Source organism: Lytechinus variegatus, chromosome 7 (genome assembly GCF_018143015.1).
Source record: "Lytechinus variegatus isolate NC3 chromosome 7, Lvar_3.0, whole genome shotgun sequence".
Classification (NCBI taxonomy): domain Eukaryota; kingdom Metazoa; phylum Echinodermata; class Echinoidea; order Temnopleuroida; family Toxopneustidae; genus Lytechinus; species Lytechinus variegatus.
Window position 1 is genome coordinate 13,428,613 of NC_054746.1, and position 14,682 is coordinate 13,443,294.

General features: G+C 37.7%; 1 protein-coding gene across 1 annotated transcript in view; it reads right to left on the reverse strand.

The window, feature by feature from the left end:
• The window catches only part of LOC121418480 (fibrillin-1-like), a 94,612-nt gene extending 82,888 nt beyond the window's left edge, over positions 1-11,724 (reverse strand). The window contains exons 1-2 of the mRNA XM_041612386.1: positions 11,655-11,724; positions 4,347-4,703 (exon numbers count right to left, since the gene is read on the reverse strand). The gene's annotated coding sequence lies outside the window, so the exon portion shown is untranslated. The remainder of the gene's footprint in view (positions 1-4,346; positions 4,704-11,654) is intronic.
• Between the last annotated feature and the right edge of the window lie 2,958 nt (positions 11,725-14,682).

The window sequence follows — 14,682 nt, forward strand, 5'->3', positions numbered from 1 at the left end:
TGGTGTCAGACGGAACAACGACCTCTCTGCCAAACAGGTGGCGGAAAATTGACAGATTCGGTGCCTGTAACAGAGGAAGAATCGTGAAACTATGCTTATAATAATGTGACTTGAATCACCGATGTAGAACCGGAATATTGGTGGAATTAAAGTAAAACCAACCATCTCGGAACATGGAGTGGCTAAGTCGGTTAACAACCACCCGTGTATACGGAAAAGACAGGCGCCTGTTTCATAAAATATATCAATGATATCAGATATTCATGTAGACCTCTGAGCCAGTCAGATTTTACTACTTTGTGTTCAAAACAAAAAAAATGAATTAACTTTTGAATATATCTTTCCATGAAACACGACCCCATTCTTCCTTGGTGTCCTGATCCTTGTGTTTATGGATCAAGGGTGCCATAACAATGATATCATACCAGTAGAACGACGCTCTTTCTTGGAAAGAAGGTTAGATGATTCCAGATCGGGATTCTTGATATCATTCAATTGATGATTTCTAGCTTGATAGTGGGAGATACACAGTTCGGGTTTACTGAAAATATTGACGTTCAGGTGTTTATGGGAAAAAGGTTTTATTTTGCAAGGGATAGTTTTCAGGCACTACCAAGCTAGACTTCCCGACTGAACTTTACCCCTGTATCAAGTTTGTATTGTAGCCCGTACATAAACCGACAGAACTATAAACATACAGAGCATTTAGAAAATGATGCACGAAAACTTCATACATCATTTTATCTTTCCATAATCTGTTTATTTGTTTGCAACGTTGCGTGGGAAATGTAATTGCTGTGGTTATCCCTACCTATGATTCATGATCTTACTTTAAAATTTCATAATTCTAACAGGAGGTGGACTGTATTTTGTTGGAGATGTCTGATACTAATGGTTAGTTATTTCCATGCATGGAATTTGCAAATTCATTTTTTTTTCTTAACGAGGAGGGACACGCATAAAGCAGTAGTATAATCCGAAAGTAAGAGATGTGATTCAAATGCTACTGACAAAACAAGTCACACATCGAAATTGACGGTCTTTTAGCTAAATCCACTAGGCTTGTCTTATATGCAGGAAAACGTCAAAAAGACATAAAAAACGAGGCATTTTTATGTTGATCCGTTTCAAATTTCTTTAAAAACGTGTGATAAAGGGACTACTTTAGAAAGGAAGGAAATGAGTTTAAACAATAATAGAATCGCATATCATTTGTGTTTTTTTAAACAAAGAAGCAATTCATCATCATTGAAAGAACCAATCAAAATCAGAACGGGATTGTTTTTAACATTTAACATGTAAAGGTTATGTTAAAACATGACCCTTGCAGGAAATCGAGATCAATTGGCAAGTCCCAAAGCACTCAGTGATATATGACTTCTGTGCTCAACGACAACTCCATTTATATCCTGCTCTCTATTTTCTGGTCTATCTTCACTCTCGAGGGAGAAATTGCTCGTCTTTTGGTCGTTTGGAATAAGAGTGAATGAAATGGAAAGAAACCGGACGTGATCTGATAGAACAACACATCTAACATGTCTAACGATTGCCGTATTTCGTTTCAAACTGAAAAAAATCAATAATTATTGTTTCATTCTTATTTTTTGTTTATTTCTCAATTGCGTTTCAAGAAAATGATATTATTATCCCTACAGTAAAGAACACAGTATGTTCACATTGTATTCAAAGTGTATTCACTGTATGCTCAGTGTGTTCACAGTGTATTCACGGTGTCTTCAGTGTATTCACTGTGTTCACAGTGTGTTCACAGTGTATTCACAGTGTCTTCAGTGTATCCACAGTGTCTTCAGTGTATCCACAGTGTGTTCAAAGTGTGGCCAGTGTATTTCCAGTGTATTCACAGTGTGTTGACAGTGTATTCACAATGTGTTCACAGTGTATTCACAGTGTTGAAAGTATATTCACAGCGTGCTCATAGTGTGTTCAAAGTGCGGACAGTGTATTCACAGTGTGTTGGAGTGTATTCATAATGTATTCACAGTGTGTTCAAAGTGCGGTCAGTGTATTCGCAGAGTATTCAATATTCACAGTATGTTCACAATGTATTCACAGTGTGTTGACAGTATATTCACAGCGTTTTCACAGTGTGTTTACAATGTGTTCACAATGTGGTCAGTGTATTCGCAGTACATTCACAGTGTGTTGACAATGTATTCACAGTGTGGTCAGTGTATTCGCCGCGTATTCACAGTATGTTCTCAGTATATTCACAGTGTATTTTCAGAGTGTTCACAGTGTAAACACAGTGTATTCAAAGTGTATTTGCAAAGTGAACATATGATTCACACTGTTAAAATTTTCATATTCAACAGATAATTTCATACTATTGGTGTTCACAATGTCTTCACGAAGTGGGCTGTGTGAAATGCTCAATTTAACAGTGCGAAGGTGAATGAATATATGTTCACATTGTCTTCCAAACTGTAAACGCAGTGTGAATATTATTGAACATACTCATATCTGACGGCAAACAATCTGGCGGTGTAATGAGAAAAATTGCATAACTGTTTAGGATTTAGTTCCGTGCATGGAAATCTCTACAGAGTTCATGAATCAGAACTAAAATAAGGCATGACACGTACAATTAACTTCCTAGTAAAACGGTCTGGTCCTTTTTCGTACTAGACCAAATTCATGATTAGCTTTGCAAATATGGCGCAGCATTTTTTTAATCACTGTCAGTAAAAACCTTTTTTTTGCCATAAAAAGGGTCAACTCTTGCTTCATAAAATGGAGTATGACACTTGAGTCTATAAATTGTTAGGTTGCATCTGGTTACTGGTCTTCAATTACTTTCTCTCATCTAGTTAGCGCGATCAAGATTACCATCTTCCAAATCGGATGCTTTCACCTCTGAAATCCTTGACTCGGCCCAAAAATGGCCTAGGCTTAACAAATAAAGAAGAGTATTTTCGTACTCTCGGTTTGGCGCCAAGAACCTTGACCTAAAGCAGTCATTTAATTTGCTATAATCATGCCATCGTGAAACCTCTACCAACCTCATAATTAGAAATTATTCTTAATCAATTGATTTAATTTCAAGTAATGAAACCCATCGCAATGACGATATTCAAGTTCGGATACTGCAGCCCTTCGAAAAGCCCTTAAACTGCTAATGATGAAAGCAATGAAAATATTTGTCACTTATTTCAAATGGAAGTCCTTTTACCTTATAATATAATGAAACACGTCAAAATAACTTCCTAGTAAAACGGTGTGGTTCTTTTTTTTTGTAATATAATTTCCATTTTGATACATCGAATGTTTACTGGAAAGACCAGTCTTCTAGATATATTGAATGTAAAGTTCGACTTTCTCTTACAATCATAAAACTCATCAAACATTTGATAACGTCGCCTTTTCAGTATATACTCGTCGAAAGACGACAAAGTTTAACATTTGTAATGTTTATCAAGACAAGAGGAAAGATTTTATAAACAAAGCTCTTTTATCATAATAAAAGAAATAGTAACATCCGACACTTTACCCAATCGTCTAATAAAGGGCATTTCCTTTATTCGCAAGACATGCGAGATCAGCAATAACTTTGAATTCTTCACTTATTTCTGCAATATGACTTCGTGAAAACCAAGGTGTTTCTACATTTGTTTCGTGATTTATTTTTTGCACACTTGATATCGGATTGACTTGATCCTAGCTAAGATAATCTTATCAGATACCTCTATTTCTGTGACCTTGGTAATCTGTGTATTGTCCAAATTACTCGGCAAATCGAGAAGGAAATATACAATTTGATACGACGGACATTGTAATCTAATTGGAAAACGTGTGGATTAGTTAAAGCAGAAGGTTCATCAACTTAACATGAACTTCTGTAATTTGAAGCAGACGACATCGTCATGAATAACCCGCCAAAAACCAAGGGAACTAGAGGCTGGTATTCATATCTCGATTGCACACTCCAAAGATGAAGATGTTATCAGGGGCTTCCATGGGCTCCAGAGAAAAAAAAATCGTTTATGAGATGCATCACTTTTCCTTTTCCTTTTAGGATTTCAGAAACGAGCTGATTTATATCTATGTGTTCATACTTCCTACATGTTGGGATCGCTTCCAATATATCTGTGCCTCATTTTACAAATCATCTTGACCAAAAACGTATTATAGTTAGGCTATAACGGATCATTTGAAAATTCATTTTTATCTTTTCAGACAATGGAAGGTTTGGAGCCTCGCAAGCGAAATTTTACCAGCAACGGTATTTTTTTTATGATTGTGGATAAAAGATCATCTTCTCAAATAATGAATGCATATACGTCCGTAAACGGAAGACAGGCCTGTTACTCTTACTTGTAAGATCTTACCTCGAGCACCCGTCGTATACGTAACAGCGTAAGTCCTGGATCCAGAAGTGGCTGTTCCAGGTCTAACTCTTGAAATATACGTCCTTGAACTTGAAGAGGACCCAGGTCTGATGCTGAAGGTGGCAGTACTGCTTCCAGCGATGGGTCTGGTGGACGTACTCGAAGTTATCCTACTGTAGCTACCGGTTCCTGGTCTAACGGACCCCGACGAACTGGCATGGAGGGTGCTTGAAGAACCCGACCCTGTTCGGACATAGGCCTGATACTGGCAGTAGGTTCCTGCAAAGCCAGTCGGGCAAACGCAAGTGCCTGGTCGGAGACATCGACCTCCATTTTGGCAAGGTGGCTGACATATGGCTAGAAAAGGAGAAGAATTGAAATAAATTATCATTGTTTAATCATGGTCATTGTCATTGTTATTACTTATGTTTTGGCTCATTGAATCCTGAAAACTGTACAGGGACTGGTAAATTGCCACTTGGTCTACACCCACTAAGTCTACATTATAATTGGTCTAAACTTCGTCTACAGTCAGTTCCTTTACTATCAATTTGTTCTAAATGCCATTTAGAGCATGTACCATTTCGTCTCATGTCCACTTGGTTAAGAACAGAATTGTTTATGAACAGAATTAGGTAAATGGTAAATGGTGGTGATTTTTTTTTACCTGATTGCTAAGAAAGCAACGAGAGGACCGACGGCTTGAGGTCCTCTCCGAGGGATCTGGCAATGAGGGTTAATGCCTTATCAAAGGGCACTATCGCACCGAGTGGGCAATGAACCCGAGTCACTGGGATCCGAAACCCCCGCTCCACCGACTGAGCTATCGAGCATTTGACAAAGGCCAAAATAACAAGTAAATAAAATAGAAATAAGACCGTTTGACCATTAGACTAAATGGCAGTAAGATCAAGTGATGACTGGAAAAGATGGCGATTAGACCAATTTGATAGACCAGGTTCGGTAAACGATGAGAAACAGACTGGCTGCTAGTAGACATGGTAAACAAAAGGACACAAACCAAGGGACTAAAATGTGTTGGTCCTTAGCGGACATACAATCCTAATTAATTCCGTTGGCTAAATACTATAGGACTTTCGGCTTTCCCATTCATGTAAAAGAACCATGTTATGGATTACATATACATCATGTGTATTCTGTAAATCATACCCCTCATAATGACCCTCAAGTCAAAACACGGGACAAGGGACAAATCAATATCCTATGCCAATAATTCTATTTTTGTACGTTGTTTTTAATTTTCTTTGGGGGGCACAGCGAATGATATTTTGTTTAGGAAATCCATACACACTGATGAATAATGATTCATAACTTCTTCAAAGCTAAACAGTCCGTCTAATCAATTGCCAAGACAGTGTTCATGAATAACGCCACTCTATTTTAGAAAAACGATATTCATTGGGAAGAAGATCATGCAGTTTATGTCGTCCAAAACCAAGTTCGGCTCCTTTTGTTGGAACATCAGGGGTAACATGAAACCAAAACCATGTGTACTAGTTTCTATACAACAAAATTGATGAATGGAAAGACTGCAAGCGTGCAGTATGTCAAACAGATGGTTTAGAGTCGACCCACTGGGAATGTTCTTATCTTTCAACAAGTGACGGCACTTTGCGAAATATACAGATCAATAATTATTACAAACTGCTCCATTCTGCTTTCTTTATTTGTATTTATCGCACTTGTACCTCGAGTCTTTTTCGCGTTGATAAGCTGTTGCTGTATGGGTCCGTTACTAGTGTTTACTATACATTTGTGCAATATATATATATATATAGAGAGAGAGAGAGAGGGGGGGATGAGGAATTTGTGTGTTGTGGTGTGCGCCTATAATCCAAACTACGTGGAGAAGCCTAAAATATGTGCAGAGGTTCGAGATTCGAGCTCTGGTGAAGTCTTCGCCTGATGACATTAGTGGTCGGTTCCAGATGTAAAAGTAATTATATCTGATATACACACGTGTGAAAAAAAAATCAATTACACGAAATACGAGGGCTTTAATACCTAATTCCATCTTGAAGGTTCATATATATAGTATCAACGTCTGAAACCAAACCTTTACAATCTCAATAATCACCGTGCTCGATTGTCGGGCTTGTGCAATGTCGTTATATCTCTGGAAATACACCCGGGAAGCAATAAGTTTACTTTCGAAGGGATATCTGTCCTAATAAAGTTGCAATTCGAGAGATACTGCATTTAACCTCTTGATCCCATTGACAGAGCGTGCCTGAGATGTATGGACACATTTGCTCAATGTAACAAGCCTCAGTTTTGATTTGAACGGTAAGCACATGGATACCATTACAGCAAACATTTGATATCCCTTGCTGATGGTGTCAAGAACATTGAACCCTGAACATCATGGCAGAGGTCTTATGCTCCGGTCACAATGACGAAACCGAATCCAGACAGATCAAAGTTATTACCAATGACGTACCAGCGATCGATTTGGGGTCGGTATCGTTGGCATGACTGTTGGCAGGTAGCCTTAAGACTTGAACACAGTTAAAGTGACTGGTAGGCCTATACAATAAACACTGATTGGCCGGCCAATATTCTCTATTCCGTCACGTCTAATAGTTAATAGCATTCATCTTCAAGTGGATACAGGGGCTTTATAAATTGCTTCAATATCATATTTACAAAAATTGATAGACAAAAACTGGTAACTTCATTTGGAATGTATATGCGTTTAAATAATTACTGTAACTACATCACAAGCTACCCAGTGGATGCAATAGAGAGTATGAAAGGAAGCGGGGAGAGGACTAAAAATGAAAAACTCAACTGGTTTGTTCGATGCAACTGACTACCAATTATGACAGTACGGATGGGTAGCATTTTGAAAATTTATTTGAATTCTCTGGTCTTTTTGTACTAATTAGTGAAATTTACAATAAAAAAACATAATTTTTTTGTTATTCACCCATTGTATGAAAGCAAAAGTTGTTTGTTTCCCCTTTGGTGTCACCTAACCTCATACTTCTTGCACTAATCTCAATTTTAATGCACCAGGTTTAATTTCCATGCTTGTCTTCTGTTATAAATCTTCTCAAACAGCTTATTATCATCATTCTTAAACTTGTACTTGTTAAAGTAGACATAATGAATTATCAAATTTTCAGAACTTCATGAAATAATTAATCAAAATCTAAGTCATGTTTTTTATTTCTTTTAATTCTATTGCACTCTCTTCGTTGTTATTCAATAATTAAAACCTTTCACATTTCATTTTAGATAAGCAGAACATCCCACGTTAGTAATCTTTCAAACGAAACTTCAGCTTCAAATTTATTCCACCCCTTTGGATATCTATATTGATCCACGCCTACCAGCATTCCGAGTACACCCTATCCAAGTTGTCAAAAGAATATACTCGACCATATATCAAAACTATTGGAGATTTTCTTCACTTTAAGTTTGATAAAAAGGAGATGAATATACCTAATCGCTATGTTCCACGCATCTATTGTCCTTTTTCTCCAGAAATTAATATCTCTGGAACGAAAACATCTCTCCTCACCCACACTGATCTTATAATGAGCAAACAACTTACTGTGTATTATCACAGATATAGAGCCTGCAACAAGGTCGTTATATGGCGTTGTATTAGGTAAGACCCTAATGCCTTCTTGCTAAAAATATATTTAAAAAAAATATGATGCTAACAAACAGGGTGGAAACCGTGCCATTGACCCTTTTTTGAGAAATAATCGCTCTCTTTTCCAGGAGCCCGTTGTAGAGAGTGTAGCGTACTTAAGCATCCCTTCGCAGACGCTCTTTGGAACGTTGGAAATCTATTGAAAATCCCCTTCAAATCACAATGGACAGATTAGAGGTCATTGTCGAAAATGAGTTGACCGGGACAGTAAACCCATCGTCTTAAGATTCAGACCGGAGGAAAAATCCAGGGGAGCGTTTCATCAATATTTCCATCTGACAAGTTGTCAGATCTGACATCTTTCCATGATTTTGATTGGCTGAGGGGCACTGTTCCTATGGTAACTGTCGGATAAAATGGAACTTGTCGGATAAAACGTCCGACAAGTCCTTTCATGAAACGCCCCCCAGGACGACACTGCTGTTTTGATTCACTGATTTTCGACAAAGGCTGCTTGGTTATGAAGGGCTTTTGACAAAAGATTCTTTGCGTTATAGAAAGCGTCTGCAAAGTGATTGCTAAAATGCCCAAGTTACGATCAAATTCAATTCCAAAAATCAGACGCAACTCAAATTTGTGGCAATCGGACACACTTATTCAGTGTTTGCGCATGTTTTGAGAGTTGCGATGAAACTCAACTCTTTCTGCCACTGCGTGGGAACAGACATAAATGGATATGATGAATATGGTGAGATTCACTTTGTAAAACAATATCATCGTCACCTGCTCCGGCATCTCTTCCTTCTAATCTTTACCGGTTCTTTAAATTGCCTTCGATCCAAACGCGATTACCCGATTATACTCGAATCGCCTCCTTCGCAAACACCATCCATCCTCGGGCACAACCATGACAATCATGACAAACTTTTATTTTGATATCGATTTGATGATTCCTTTGATTAACTTTTTACCTGGTTTTATTATTTCAGATATTGCTTTGATATATTAGTCAGTTCTTTCTTAAAGGTAACAACAAAAAACACAATCAGTAGGCCTACAGGAGCCTCTTCAAGTGCAATCAAATGCAACTCCAAAAATTAAATGGAGCCCCCAATTATCAAGCCTATCTGATTGAATGAGGATGTGATTGGATTGGAACAAGTTGCGTTTGATAATATGAGCTGTGTTTGATCTCAAAACGTTTTTTTTTTCAATGGGCCATCTGACAAAACTGCCGAAATTCCCCAGGAAAGAGAACATTTATAGTCTTTTAAAAGCCCCGCATCCTATTCAAATAATTATGGTCGTCCCTGTATTGTTTCGATCCAATTTAAATTAATAATTCAGTGCTGTTTTTCTGCCCATTGCTCAACAATTCAAATTTATTTCATGAGAATATCGTCAACTTTATGAAAACATTTTCACTTCACATGAAAACATAAAAATGTGGTGCTTATTTCACATGAAATTTGAATCATAAAATGTGAAAACACTTTTGTATTCACTAATGGAGGTACTTTTACACACTGTACATTTCCAAAAGGCTTTGAGGAAAATGTTAATAGAGAGCGGTAAGATCTTCTAGAAAGGTATCTCTACACTTAAGTGCCGATATCTTATCTACAAGGATGTGCATCTAATACATAAAACACCCAGATGAGGACACCGTACGAAAGAGTTAAACCAGAAAAGGTCAAGCTAGACCAGGATTTTAGACCAAGACGTTTTGATCTCAAATAGACACTAGAGATTAGGGGGTTATGTCTGGCACGCGAGCCCCAGAGATAACGCTATGAAATTAAAGACGCAAATTTCTTCCATCTGACAGACACACTCAGTACTTCTGGTCTTAGAATTGGATTGATTACGATTCATCTCAGGAGCAATTCACATCGGCAATATCAGCTCTATCTTGACGAACATCTGACATTGGACTCTAAAGATTATCCAAAGGTTCTTCAAAGGTTCATATTGATCAAGTAGGCAGATTTTAGGAAGCGTCGTGGTGTAGCGGTTCTGATTCTCGCCTTGTAACTGTGTAATCAGAGGGTCGTGTGTTCGAATTCCACCATGGCCTAGCGTCCTTTGGCAAGGCGTTAATCCACACTTTGCCACTCTCCACCCAGGTGTTAAATGGTTACCCGGTAGGATGTGAAAGTCTATATGTAGTATGCCTAGCAATTGAGTCTTGGAACTCTTGTTGGAATGCTCCCCAGGGAGTCGAGAAGGTGCATGCATTGTATGCGGGCATGCAAGGATCCGATGACCGGGGTAATAATATGTCTGTAAAGCGCTTAGAGACGTCGTTCCGATGTATTAAACGCTATATAAATGCGGAATATTATTATTACTTTGCATCACAACACAGAACGCTTTCAACAACATAGAAAATGTATTGTCAAATGCCCTTCATGACAAAGTGCCACTAAGAAGTCTTTGTAGAAAATTGATGAATAGCAGTTTCGTCCCGAACTCTGGACAATTGTGTTCGTCCCGAACACATTTGCAATATTTCGTCAGTTCCGAAACTTAGGACGAAACCGCTGTTCCGGTTCACCAGTTTTCTGCAAAGACCTCCCTGCTGTACATTGTCATTTGACGGGCAGTTTCAATACATTCAGTGTGTTCTTGAATTTGTCTGCGTCGCGGAGCTAAAAACTCACTATATGTTCAATGAATGCGCTATTAACGATCCATCGTATTGGCAATGACACATAAGTACACACATCTATTCTCACGCACACCCAAGATGAAAAAATCTCACACACAATATGTGCGCGCACACTCATACACAAAATCAATCCAAGTATTACTGAGCAGCCCTATAAATATTAAGATCTCATAGCACCGTGCATATAAACCTACTATACTTTCAATGATTATGCATATTGTACAACATACTGATGTCTGAAAACGATAACAACTAAATTTCACAAATTCCCTAACGAAGACATTCAACTTCAAGGACTTAATTTAAACACCAAGTTCTCTTGCCAACCAAATACAAATTCCATCACTGCCTCTATGTGCTAACCGTCCATCCATCATCGTGGTAAAAACTTTCCAAAAGAAGGCGGATTTCTGCTTGATGCAGGTGAGACATCTGACTTAGGCAAACCGAGGGAGATTTACCTAAGAATGAACAGAGTGTCCCTCATGGGTTTAAAGTCTTTAAGAAATGGATCACCTACAGGATCGGGAAGTTGCTTGGAACAGCATATCAATGCCGGGTTGGATCGGAAGAAGGCAAAATATAGATGTGTGGTGAGGACTTATTTGGAGGAACAAAATCTATCTTGAAGCTAACCGAATCCGTTCTCTATACAAAGCATTCATAGTGATTACAGGTTAGCCAACGTGAAGTTCAGAGGCCATCGCATTTTTTGCGCGCTTAATAATTTTTGTTTTCGTTAATTGAAGATTCAATCATTGACCAACTGCTAGTTTAAGCATATGAAACATATATCTTTTTTAAGTTGGAAAAATTATCATATATTGATCTTTAACCCCCCCCCCCCCCCCTCCCGCCGAGGCGAACGAATGAATGAATTATTTATTTCCTAAATAAACCAAATTCCCGTGACAACATGTTTGCAAAGACCGAGTCAATCATTTGCTGCATGAAGCAATGTACCACTTATGTTTTTACAAGAATATAAAAATAAGAACTACTTCAAACTTACGTATTGTGCATCTTCCTGTATATGCATTCAGTTGCCAGCCTGGACAGCATGTAGACTTGCAAACATTAGGCCTGAGGAGAAAATAGAACAAAATTATTACAAAAAAATCATTGATTTTACTGACATTATTGTGATATTGACATAGGAGGTTTGCTATAGCATGCACTGCAAATTTGTCTTTTTCGTTTACTTTTCCTAGTAAGTCTATAATGATATATTAGGCCACTAATTTCAATCATTTAACCACCATTCGGCATTGACCGACTTTTATATTTCGTACTCTCTTCTTTGTATCCCATTCTTGTTAACTCTTTTAATTAACTTTCATTTCCTCTCTCCCCTCCCCTCCTGCTCCCATCTGCAGGCACAGTTCCTGGTTGAAACTTTGTTCAGCAAGTGTGTCTCCACTCAAAGACTAGCACATACAAAACTTGCTGTTTCAATTCAGCGAGAGCGAGAGGGCCTGCGGCACATTCAGACCCTTCACTCGAATGAAGGGTTAGCACGGCAGACTAGTCATTACCTCCACCCCCTCCTCCTTACTTCCCCCACCCGGCTCTCTTTACCCTTCACTTTGCCCCCCCCAAAAAAAAAAATAAATAAATAAAATAAAATAAATAAAAAATAAATAAAAAAAATAAATAAATAAAAAAATAGAAAAATAATAATAAAAATGATAATAAATAAATAAATAAATATTAAAAATATTAAAATAAAATAGAATTTAAAAAATCCCACATATTATACCGTTATTCAATTCCATCCTTCTATCATGTCTATCGACCCTATCACATCCACTCTCGTCAATTCAACTTGTAAAAAAAACCCAAGTCATTTTGGGATTCGAATATCAAACAGTGTGTGAATATTACATTATAATAACTTCCTAAACTCTATTTCAACTCTGGCTGATCTCCCCCTCGCTTTCTTTTTCTGTATTTCTTTCGTCACATCCTCGCCCTTATTCCACGTCTTCGTCATCTCCCTTATCACAAACTTCGTTGAAACATCTTTTCTCAATATCCTTCCTTTTCACGTGTACCCTCGATACCAGCAATTTTCGTATTGGAACATGAGTGAGTATTCAACTAAAATGATCCCTTTTAGGTGTTACTTAAAAACCAAGAAAGCTTTGAAAAATAGGTTCACATCGGTCTGCAATTAAGTGCCGTCACTCATCGCCCTGCGGAACCTAGTTCTCTCTTCCGAAGAGAGAGCAATTTCCGACACGCCATTTTCGGAACCCAAATCAACAGAATAACAGATAATCCGTTGCCACAGTTGGTGCCCTTTTTTGAAGATCATGGCCAGGAGTTGCAGAACAGCAGCCCTGCTAATGTTCACGTTTTCCCTCCAAATCCACGGAGATAACGATTTATTTTAGGAAGAAGGGAGGGGAGTATCTTGGTGACAAACTGCCCCTCTTGGGGCGATAACCCTGCATCCTAGTTAAGTTCCGCAAATTTAATAAAATGGGACAAGTAGCATACTTATATCATGCGGATTCGTTTCCGATTTCTAGTTCACTAGAAGTTTGATAGATCTGGTAAAAGATAAGTCATGGTTGACAGTGTCCAAAGTAGAGGGAAAATGACATTATCATCAAGCATTTCTTTTTTCTTAGATTTGTCTTAGTTTTATGAGCTACAAACCATTACGCTGTCAGTAAATAAGTTTGAATGTAATTTTGCAAAAACCACGAAGACAGAGGGGAAACTAATTTTACCTATTAGTTTCAACTTTATTTTATTTTCATTTTAATTCAGAAACAATTGTATTGTTTTGTGTTTAGATATATGTCATGTTTATAAATCGTAACACCGTAGGCTTTCATACAACTGACACATTGAAATATTCTAAAGTGAAAATGTTTTCATCAATGTTTTGCAATTGTTTGATAACTAAATACACTGTGACAAGTTTTCAATTTCAATATCAGATGTGTTCCATCGTGAAATCAAACCAAAGTTCGACATTCTTGCGCTACTCTCAGGCTAACAAAACCGACTCCAGACCGATCAAAGATCGAATGGCCTACTATCAGCGGTCGGTTTTTGTAGTAGGTCCATGGTTTGTCGAATCAGATGTGAACGGGATATGTCGTGTTTGGAGGGAGTGATAATGAGCTCCTGACAATCATTGGCACATTATACTGTCAATCTTGCTGATCAATGTTTATACTCGAGGCATCGCTGTGTTTGTTACCTTAACAAATTGCTCGTTTTGATGACATCATTCTTTATCAACATGACTTGTTAAATCAACAACGTCCGAACGTCTGAATGTCAAACGCAATGTGCTTAAAGGGAGAGCTCATCTGCTCGTTTGATAAATGTAACAACATGAATTTTATATTTTTGTAAGTAGATCACGCAGATAATCAATATCATAATCAAATAATGTAAACACATACATACAGGCGATGGATTACAATGCATGCAAAGGATAAAGTGGTCTGATTTAAATTGGACACTGATAATACTTGAAATTCAATTTCATTCTTCCTTTTTTATAGTGTTTATACATGAAAGCTCTTAAACAAAATTACGTAAATGCTGTTAATATTGATATTTTTATTGGCTTTATCACTATAATTATTATTTATGGACCCTTCTGGGCATCATTATTTAAAGTTGGAAATATAAATGTGTTTCCAACAACTATAAGACATTTCTTCGTGTTTTAAATGCAATTCAGGTGATTTTTAAAACAATTAATTGACCTAGATTCCGTGGACTTTTCATGATACTCCTCCGATACATTCCCCAGTAAGATGCTATGATCTCTGCATCAGGTACAGTGTCCGATGTAGAAACATTGTGTACTTATTGTCACAGTCCCACCAGGGTAAACGACTCCAGACCGAACAAGCTATAAACACATTATTTCCAATGGCGTACCATCAATCGGTTTGAAATGGGTTTCGTTGATGTGGCTGTAAAAAGCGTTTTAGAGAAAAGGCGCCAGATAATGCCTAAACCTGGACGAGTTAGCTGTCAAGTCAATCTCAACAATCGGCTGGATTCTA